The 11,708-nt window shown below is 32.3% G+C and overlaps 1 long non-coding RNA gene across 1 annotated transcript; it reads left to right on the top strand.

Moving 5' to 3' along the window:
* Window positions 1-7,101: 7,101 nt before the first annotated feature.
* On the top strand, window positions 7,102-8,736 carry LOC143062437 (uncharacterized). Its single transcript, XR_012974750.1, has 2 exons — window positions 7,102-7,167; window positions 8,476-8,736. It is a non-coding gene; the product is annotated as an uncharacterized LOC143062437 (long non-coding RNA).
* The last annotated feature ends 2,972 nt before the right edge of the window (window positions 8,737-11,708 follow it).

Below are 11,708 nucleotides of genomic sequence, written 5' to 3'. Positions count from 1 at the left end.
ACGAATATGATATACGGAAACAAAAGCAACCACTGAATTACAGGCTACTGACATGGGACAGGCACATATAGAATGTTGCCGGGTCAAACATGTTAGCGGTCCCCCACACCTGGGACATAATACAGATATTCTAAGAGAATATGTAGTTACTTTTTTTACACATATTCATTTCAAGCTTCGGTTGCAAGGTTTAACAGAAATCAAGACTCTTTGTTAACACTATACATCGAACCTGGTGACCATAGTAAAAAAGAACCGATCAATTTACTCAACCTCACAGTGATTCAAGTCGAGATAAACAATTATTCATACTCGTACGGTTATTTGATTTTGTCAACTTTTGACATCGTGTATGTTTTATGATATACATTTTTTTTCAACGTATTACATATGTTGGTTTTTTTTCCGATATATATTCTGAACCCCAAAAAAAGATTTATGATCACGAGGTCATATATATTAACCAAAGGTCAAGTTATAAGCAGCAGAAAGACTAACAAGTGATAAAATATCATTCCGTTCTTTGAATTTTGGATCTTTGCTAAACAGCAAACAAGTTGAGTCTTTTACCATGAAAGGTATGTACATGAAATTAAACCGGCCATTTTCAACCGTTTTAATGATAATAATATTCACTGAAATTACAAGTGTAAACGCCGAATTTGCATGTACATGTATGATGATATGAATAAGTGATTTCAGGGTTTCAGTAAATTATATTTGTATTGTTACCTTTAATTACATTTTATTGTTTTGCAAAAGGTGTGTTTAAGTCAATAGTTAAGTGTAAATATGATATAAATCATGCATATATAGTGCGCATAAAGTTGATACAGTGTCTGTGTGTTCTGGTCAACACTTGTTGTTTATTAAAAGTGCAGAATTATTAGATTTCTGAGGATATTAGTTTTACTGACTAACTATGGTCGAGGCAATAACATGTTTTAAAATATGCATGCAAAATCAAACTTCGTATGTGGCATTATACAAGGTGGTATAAATAACAAATAAAAATCCTGTGCCTGTTAATCTTATTTTTATTTACTAGACAGATTTTGAAAACATCATAAAAATCTTAATAGTATTTTTCGTAATCCAATCATTTTTTACATTGAACTTTTAAACTTTATAAAATAAACTGTTTAATCTTTTTATCGAAAAGGAACATAGAAATAATTCATTTTTTCTGTCTTCTCTTTGTGAAGGAGTACACCCATTTTAACTTTTGAAATATTGTATTCAACACTCATTACCAAACTAATCTATTTATGAAGCATTATAATCTAATCAAATGAGAGGCGGGGAGGGTTGTAACAACTTACAGAATTACAAGTGTACTAGCAAATGACAAAATATCTTTCAGACCAACAAGTGCACTAACAACTGACAAAAGCATTCAGCGGAGCTACATATGGTCTTACAACTGACAAAAACACACTTTACGAATTTACAAGTGTACTAGCAACTGACAAAAACATCTAGTGGATCTACATATGGACTTACAACTGGCAAAAACATCTTGCGGAACTGCAAGTGTACTACTTTCAACTGACAAAAACACCATGCAGATCTACAAATGCACTAGATATCGAAAAAAAAACACCATGTGGAATTGATACAGGCACACTAGCAACCAATGAAAAACACCATGTGTATTTAATACAAGTGCAAAGTTTAGAAACCCATGAAAAACACCATGTGGATTTAATACAAGCGCACTAGCAACCCATGAAAAACACCATGTGGATTTAATACAAGCGCACTAGCAACCCATGAAAAACACTATGTGGATCTACAATTGCACTAGCAAACCGTAAAAAAACATCAAGCTGATTTACGACATAAACGACCTCCGATTCTGTAAAATGTACCAAAACCGGCAAAAATACTAATACTCAGCGGACCTACAAATATACGGATGAACTCAAAACATCCGACCATTGGGTTATCGCGAGTTCTACAAAAACACAAAAACACCGAGCAGATCCACAATTTGTCTACAATATGTAAGTCTATAAGTTTACCAAAATTATAAAATTGAGAATGGAAATGGGGAATGTGTCAAATAGACAACAACCAGACAAAAGAGTGGAAAACAACCAGCCGAAGTCCACCAATGGGTCTTCAATGCTGTGAGAAAATCCCGCACCCGGAGGCGTTCTTCAGCTGGCCCCTAAACAAACTGTGTACTAGTTTAATGATAATGGAAGTCATACTCAACTCCGAACTTTATAAAAGAAACTAAAATTATAAATCATACAAGACTAACAGTACCCAGAGGCTCCTGGCTTGGGACAGGCGCAAAATTGCGGCGGGTTAAACACGTTTTTTGAGATCTCAACCCTCCCCTTATACCTCTAGCAAATGTAGAAAAAAACAAACATATATTTTGTAAAAAATGAAAGACAATGAAGGGATGATTTTGCTAAAAGGCATAATAGTTCTTATCAACTTTGCAGTTTTCAAATACATTTTTTTTTTTTGGTAATAAACTTTTCAAAATCATAAATACTAACACCGAAATATTTTATTTTTAAAGTGTTTTCTTCTATTTTCAGGGAAATTCCAGATTAGCAACTTATTTGTTGTCTTTATATTATATGGTAAGCAGTTAGAATCAAACACGAAAAACAGTTTCATTTTACGCGTGTTCTTTTTTCATAAATTGTAGTCCCCTTTTACGGATTAACAGCATAAATTTTCTTCAATATTGCATTGTAGCTAAATATCACTATAGTGTTCTATAATTCGTTTTATTTTTTCAGAGCTTGATATGAATACAAATATGGGACACATTTTGATTTCAAACTAGATAAAACCAGCAATTTATATTTGTTTAAAAATTGAATAAAGAAGAAAACACCGACTAATAAGAGATCAAAGACTGGATTCTCATGACATTACATTTTTTATTGCTTGTGTTTTTGGGGTCTGTAATTGCGATGTTATGAAATGTAGTTAAATCCTCATTTCTAAACTTAAATGAGTTTTATTGTTTTGCTTGCTGACTATTTGGTGGTTAATCCAACATGATAGGTAAACCTGTATATTTTAAACTTATACATTTTAAAAAGATGTGCAAGATTTACAGCATGTTTGCCTTTTGATTGATGTAAGTCTTCCTCTACAGATTCATGCATGGTAGCTTTGACCTCAGCATACTGCCATTGGCCATCTAAAACAACCGTACCACCTCCGGAGGAAAACTGTATGCAACCCGTGATGGACCGAAATCAACAATGGTTAACTTGTGCTGCAATTGAAGGAGAAGCTGCATGTAACAGTATGACGAATCCACAATGTACTTTCGAAAATGCCCTGTCAGTCTGCTTTTTAGCTGAACCACTCCCAGTTATTTGATTAAACAATATAACATGTAAAGACTTACATTATTCAGATATGTGACAAGATCTTCTTTTTTAATGACCAAGATTTCTAGAATGAAAGTCTCGATTACTTGACCAATTGTTGAGAACAAGACAGCTGTTTAACTACATTTATATTTAGAATCAAATTAATTATTCAACATCTAAAACATGAATTTTATATAATCATGTAGTATGTTGATATATGTGAATAACTTATTTGTTTGTGTTTTTCAAGTTTAGATTGACAGTTTATTTTGATTTTAGGGTTCTAGTTGCAAACATACACTTTGAAGAGAAAGTGCGTACAATGAATGTTTTAATTTCACGAAGGCATGGAAAACCTTGACTTGATAGTTAACAAATTAGTTCTTAACAAAATATGCAATTTAAACATAAAATACCACTGAATATGTTAAAATGCCAAATATGTAAAAGTTGCACATTGAAATGACGGACAGTTAGTAAAATGTAATTTGTATTGTGATGTTTGGTTTTTGAGTGAATGTGATTTGCAAAAAAAAAAAATACATTATTGCAATCAAGGCACCAATGAATTTCCCTTAATGTTGATATAAATAAGATGCATTTAGTGAATGGTTTCTTATGCGATTAACCTGTTGAAGTTACCATTCATTACTTTCATCACTGCCGATTATAATATAACAAAAGAACATCTCTGGTCAATGATCTTTAGAATATGAACAGACACCGTTGATATTGGAACGTTTTTGTTTGGAAAAGATGCATATAATTACGAGCCTATAACTCTAAACAAAAATATGCACACTTCAATTCGTTGTTTCATTTAACAGTCGAAAAGATTATAACAATCCATGTTATTTTTAAAAACCTTTTATTAGATATATATAAAAAAAAAAAAAGCAAAATAAGAAAGCAAAGAACAGAATAAAATGATCAATTCCATTTTCTTGGAAAATGTTACTTTTACTTTTAATAATTGAAGAAAAGTTATTGGTCAGTGAACATATACATTCAATTGATAAATGAATTAAGAGTAGTCTTGTAAAGATCTCATTCAAATGAACCCATCATATATATCATGATTAAATATAGCACGCCAGTTGCGCACTTCGTCCATGCACAAGATACCTACTAGTGACACTCGAACCTAAATAGTCAAGAACTTAGCACGAAATCGAAGTGCACCGAAGACCCAAAATTCAAAAATTCTAAGGCAAGGACTGAATAGTAATATACAAATCCTTGTCTAAGTCAGCACTCGGTGAATACATAAGGGAGATAACTCTCTAACTCAGTTCGGTGTTATTTCCATCACTACTTTTAACTATTTACGTGAAAAATAACTAAAATTATTTGTGGTTCTCAAAACTTTAGTTAAATTGTTGACTCAAGCGTACCACTTAATTTTTTTAAAAATTATGACCTATACCATGAAGTCTGAAAAGAAATCCTCCAACAAATATATTAAAGATATGTTGGTTTTTTTTTTGTTTTTTTTTAAATCTGTTGGAACTTACAAAAAACTGAAATATAACGAACAGCTTAAAATTCTAAGTCGATATTCAAATGAGAATCTGTTACTTCGTTTTGCTTGTTGATCACGTCAATCCAACAGTAAAACATTGCTTGTTCATTATATATACATCTTATAAATAGTATTTGCGTATCAAGACGAAACAGGATACTTATCTAAACTCAGTGGTAAGACTAGTGTTTTGTTGTTTGTTTTTTTTTTAAACGTTGAAGAATTCTTTAAAAATAGATATAACATAATCACATTCAAAGTCAAACAGTTACTGTTAAAAGAGATGTTTCCTTTATAGAAAAATTTCCTGATAAATGTTATCATTAATGAAAATGGTATTGGTTAAAACCACGATGCCATCAACACTTTTAAAACATTTAGTACCTTTAGTATGAAATGATTTATGCTCACATTTGATTTACTAAATACTGGATTTGACTAGCAGGCAATATAAAAAAAACAGATGCTGCAGAAAAATTAACAACCGTATGAAACATCTGACATGGTTGTCAATATAATGGAATTTTAAACGACTGTCATACAAGCGTTGAAGTGAGAGGTTTTTATAACACGCTAGCTATAAATATGCTTAGATTTTGTTTCTTGTTTATTTCCGTGCATTTCTGTATAGAATTGTTTTCGAGTTGTCCTTTCTAAAGAATGCGCTAATACAATTTGACCGTCAGTCCGTTCTCGTATAAGATTAACGTTTTGAGAGAAGGAAGTTTCCTACGAGTTCAGGTCATTTAAACAACTTCAAACTAAGAACAAATGTTCATTATTATTTGAACTTATATATATATGCCAAAATAAAGTTTCGAGTCATATTTTGAGACTCACTGAGAAATGTGTCCATGTTATTTTTATTTGTACAGTCAGGGAATGTGTCGTTAGATATCCACTCAACTTTACAAATAAAACAGGACGGTCTTTAGTTTCAAATTCTATGTAATGACGTTGTGTATCATATTTTTACTTTGCTGTATTTCCTTCATCACTGGCGTCAACGTGATGATCGTAACTGCATTGTCTTTGTATGTAAAATTAATAAATCTTTACGTAATCAGCTTGAAAAAGATATAAATAATATATGTCCAGAATACTTTACATTGTCTGAAACAGATAGATTACAATTAATTCTATCTTCATTTGATATTATGCAGCTTACTGTTCCGTTCATTAAAAAGTCATTTGCACTGAGGGGAGTGGACACAACGCCTGCATAAATATTACTGTTTTATCATTTATATATGATGTTTAATATGTTCATTTTTCCATTGTGTATATTGTATTGTATTGTTTGTATATGCCTTCAACCCCCAGGGGTATAAATGTGCATTTCATGAATAAATAAATTATTTTTTTTTTGTCGTGTGACTCGGTATTTGTTTATCCAATATATCGGGATTTTGGCTTTGGTCGTTTCCTTACGCGGCTAAGTCAAGAGTTGAAAATCGGACATGGCTTTTTATCTTTTTATAGTAATGTTTTAATTTTGTATACCCTTATATTTATATTTTACTTAAGTTGTACTTTATCGGGAGAGTTTATTCGTCATTATGTTTACTATATCAACTACAGAAACAATTTTGTTATCATCTTTGATATATTTATTTGTATGATTGTTTGGATTTTTCAAGTATTTTATGTTGTTTATCTATGGTTTGTGTTTTATTACATAACTTTGCTACAGGATGCCAATTATTGTCACATTAACCAATGATGTCTGTTTGGGTTGCTCACACAATTTTGTCAATTTAACCATGGAAGTATTAGTCAGTATAATACTTCCATGATATAACTGAACTATTGAGTGTGAGGTTTTAAATTGGCTATCTATAAAACCAGGTTTAATTCACAATTCTTCGAAAAATGTCTGTATCCAGAAATGAATATGACAGATGTTTTAGTTGTTTCGTTGATTGATATAGTAAATTGTTTAGTTATGTCAGGTTTAATGGATTTCCCTCTTTTTTAATTCACCTTAGAGATCGGTATTTTTGTTGATATATGTTTTGGCTACTCACATCTTTACTGTACTGATTGTTTGACTGGTTGTTGGTTGCTCAACGTTCAGTGACAAATATTTCATGCATGTTTAGGACGACTTACTGTTCTACATTCTGTATCTAGGATTTAAAATATGAGTGGAATTTTTAAACTATTCAAACTTTAAGAACAGATATTATATACACTGTATGTGATTTATTTGCATCGTGTTATCACTATCTATTTTCAGTATAGTTAAAAGCAAGATGGGTTCAAAACTTGTTTTCAGCATCATGTTTTGCGGTTAGTATTTTCTTTGAATAAACACATTTGAGTCAGTTACTGAAATAAAACGTATATTTTTTTTTATGCAATCATAAATTAGTATACATTAAATTAAGACTGAATTCTGAGAGATGAATGGTAATGATTGTTTTATGGGTAAGTTGTTCGGGGTTTTTTCTTTTCTCGGAAAATAAATAGAGATTAATACATGGCCTTTTCCATATCAGCCTGGGTATCATCCCGAGACCCCCATATCAGCCCGAGACGGAGTCGAGTTGCTGATATGGGTCGAGGGATGATACCCAGGCTGATATGGAAAAGGCCAAGTATTAATCGCTTTATCATATACTTCCGACAATGGTTTTATGTAAGGCAAATAAACAAATGCAATAACTAAAACAGTCAAAAACTGTATAAAGAAGTTAAATTATGAATCAAATATACTATAATTCTCCAACAACAGCATCACTACCTCCATAGTGGGTCTCATTGGGGTCTAAGCGTGACGCGGGATTGCCGATTGTTTATAAGCGTGAAACGTGAAAGTCGACCATTTGTGCCGTGAAAACGGGAACTGAAGTCTAGCGGGACACGGGAAATTACAAAAAAAATGAAAATTGCTTACGTACATAGCGTAAGCGGGATACGGGAATCTGAAAAAACAGTAAGCAGGACCCGGGATCAGAACCCCCCAATGAGACCTCCTCAATATATATGTATGGTAACATTTCCTATAGAGGCATTTTGAAACATTGAAAATTTGGAAGAGTTATTACTCCCTGTTTGTTGTACTATAAAATGATTCTTATGGCATTTGTTAGCAAGTACTAAACTATCCCCACAAAAGTTCCCGTAAATTTTGACTCGTCATAAAAAATATCTCACGTCACAATGGAAAAGTAAACAATCGATACCAGAAACACCGGAAGTAACTTGCACGAGAGGCACTGATATGGGTTTTTTGCACGAGACGCCCCTGATATGGGTTATCATCCCGGGTGGGAAGATATGGCTTGTGCACTTCCGCCCATTACACATATGCAAATAAAGCTATCATATTAATGCTAAGTATATGATAAGATACAATAATGTTATCAAGAAATGAATTTTATTTTACAGAATAAACTATGATCTTTTATGTAAGCAGATCAATGAAATATTTTATCAATTCCGAAATATACATCAAATGGAAATAATTGTAAATGCATTTAAAACATGCAAATATAAAAAAAAAAAAGTTCCATAATTTTTCATATAATTGCTATTTCTCTAAACTTTTCGCTGCCATTTTCACTTGACATTTTTAATCTAGTTTATCTATTACAGTTTTGTTTCATCTGGCCATGACATTTCCTCCGAATCCACCTGCCGTACCAGTCAGGAAATTCTGTAAATCCTGTAATCAAAGTTTGGAAGAGAGGAACATGGCATGGGAAACATGCACTAGCATACTAGATTCAGTCGAGTGTAATCTGAATCCGTCATGCAGCTTTGGTCAATATATCTGTTTCTTGGATTTGAACAGTGTGAAATAGAATGAAATTCTGATTTATTTGTCAATTAAATATATAAAAAAATATATAAGAACTTGATGGATTTTTTTTAATTTGCACACACATAGCAATATGAAAAAAAACTTTAGTTGGCATGTTCACATTTTAACGGAATTATAGTTATCAAACTTTTGTTGACCTTTAATTCACGGTTTTTTATCTTTTTCTATTATAATTAACTGATAGTTTTTCACTAGCAATCATGCCATGTCTCCTTATCATTTCAAAATTGTAAAATCAACATCATAGACGCACAAAACAGCGAAAAAGGGCACGGGTAGAATGATATGCAACGTTAACGCAATGAAAGGGACCATAGTTTGTACATGGTCCCTCATAAATTGTAAAATCTCTCTATTCAATGCTATGTTAATTTCAATCAATGAATTTAATAGGAGATCTTAGCAACAATCTTACTTCATGATGTTGTATTGTTACACCCCTGTCCCAGGTTAGGGGAAGGACTGGATCCCGCTTTCATGTTTAACCCCATCACATTCAGTCAGGAGTCTGTAATTCGGTGGTTGGCGTTTGTAGAGCTGTGTTCCATATTTAATATTTAATAAGAATTTAGTTTTCTCGTTTGAATTTCGGGGCCTTTAATAGCTAACTATACATGCGATATGGGCTTTGTTCACTGCTGAAGGCCGTACGATGACCTATAAATGTTGATTTCTGTGTCATTTGGTCTCTTGCGAATCGATGTCCCATTGGCAACCACACCACATCTTTTTTTATATATCTATGGACGATGCCCTCCTCCTTCTTTTCTGCTTATGCATGAGTATAGTTCCACATACTTAAGATTTGACAAACAGTGAAAATAAAACCCTGAATTTATTAATTGTCATAAATGATGACACGAAAGGCAAATAAGGGGGAGAGTTTTGTTTGCAAACTAAAGAACTGCAACACGTAAATAGTTTCGGATGAATAGGTACCAAGTGTAAATTCGAATTCTTGATTTTTTTTTGTTTGGGATAATTTTTAAAATAAATGCATTTGTTAATAAACATGTTTGTGTCAGTGAAGGGTGACTTTTAAATTGGAGTTGGTAAATTGGAGTTGGTAAATTGGTGGTCTGACACCTTAGTAGTGGTATAAGCAGTCAGACTAACTTTATGTTACATTGTTCATTGGAAATCGCCAGTCTTAAAACAAAATTGACAATCTTTAATTTTATAATAAATCAGTTTACAATAAAAAAAAAAATGTTTATTAAATCTAATAATATTCCATTACGTAATGGAAACAAAATATGATAATAATGCACTATCGGTACCCAAGAGAATCATGGTGTAGCTTGAAATGTACTGATATTAAAAACACACGGCATTCCTCTTGGCTGTAAGACAAAACAGTTAGGGTCGCTGACACATAATGGCCCTAAATTAATGTTCATGCAAGTTCTCCATGCTGTATCTAAATCCGTAAGCTGTTGAGTGCAGTCCAGCGGGTTCTGTATGTAGCCTGATGTCCTAAAGGTAGGAGCAATTGACGCTCTGACATACCTATACATATCAAATGCTGAGGCGTGCGTACTCAACTGTAATATCAGAGTAGGCAGCGCTGTAAATAATCAAAACATGTAATTAAGAATCACCGATTACAATTTGATCTTACGTGAACTAAAGTTTCAAGACTAACAATTAAAAGATCTAAGAAAAAAGTTTTTCATACAAAAGTAAGAATATATGTTATTTTGATCCAAATCGATCAGTTCTGCAGATAACATACTCAGTTTATCATTACGAAATATTCTTCAGATAGTATATATGCCCACTTTCTCATCACGAGGTATTCTGCAGATATTACTATCACTTTCTCATTAACAGGTATTATGTAGATGTCATTCAAACTTTCTCATAACGAGGTACTATGCAGATATCATGCCAATTTTCTCATTACCATGTGTTATGCATATGTCATGTCAACTTTTAAATGACGAGGTTTTATACATAGCTCAATGTCATACTCATTTTCTTATTACGGGGTATTATTGAGACATCATACCTATTATCTCATTACGAAGTAATATGCAGATGTCCTACTACGAGATATTATTGAGATATCAAAAACATTATCTCATTACGAAGTAAGATGCAGATGTCCTACTCACTTTCTTGTTACGATGTATTATTAAGATTATCTCATTACGAAGTAATATGCAGATATTCTACTCACTTTCTTGTAACGAGGTATTATTGAGATATCGTTACGAAGTAATATGCAGATGCTCTACTCTCTTTCTTATTACGAGGTATTATTGAGACATCATACCCATTATCTCATTATGAAGTAATTTGCAGATGTTCTACTCACTTTCTTGTTACGATGTATTATTGAGATACCATACACATTATCTCATTACGAAGTAATATGCAGATGACCTACTCACTTTCTTGTTACGAGGTATTATTGAGATATCATACACATTATCTCATTACGAAGTAATATGCAGATGTCCTACTCACTTTCTTGTTACGAGGTATTATTGAGATTATCTCATTACAAAGTAATATGCAGATGTCCTACTCTCTTTCTTGTTACGAGGTATTATTGAGATATCATACACATTATCTCATTACGATGTAATATGCAGATGCTCTACTCTCTTTCTTATTACGAGGTATTATTGAGACATCATACCCATTATCTCATTATGAAGTAATATGCAGATGCTCTACTCACTTTCTTGTTACGAGGTATTATTGAGATATCATACACATTATCTCATTACGAAGTAATATGCAGATGTTCTACTCACTTTCTTGTTACGAGATATTATTGAGATATCATACACATTATCTCATTACGAAGTAATATGCAGATGTTCTACTCACTTTCTTATTACGAGGTATTATTGAGATCTCATTACGAAGTTATATGCAGATGTTCTACTCACTTTCTTATTACGAGGTATTATTGAGATCTCATTACGAAGTAATATGCAGATGTTCTACTCACTTTCTTATTACGAGGTATTATTGAGATCTCATTACGAAG

Source organism: Mytilus galloprovincialis, chromosome 2 (genome assembly GCF_965363235.1).
Source record: "Mytilus galloprovincialis chromosome 2, xbMytGall1.hap1.1, whole genome shotgun sequence".
In the NCBI taxonomy this organism is placed as follows: Eukaryota; Metazoa; Mollusca; class Bivalvia; order Mytilida; family Mytilidae; genus Mytilus; species Mytilus galloprovincialis.
The sequence above is the reverse complement of the archived record's forward strand: the minus strand, read 5'-3'. Positions and strand labels throughout refer to the sequence as shown.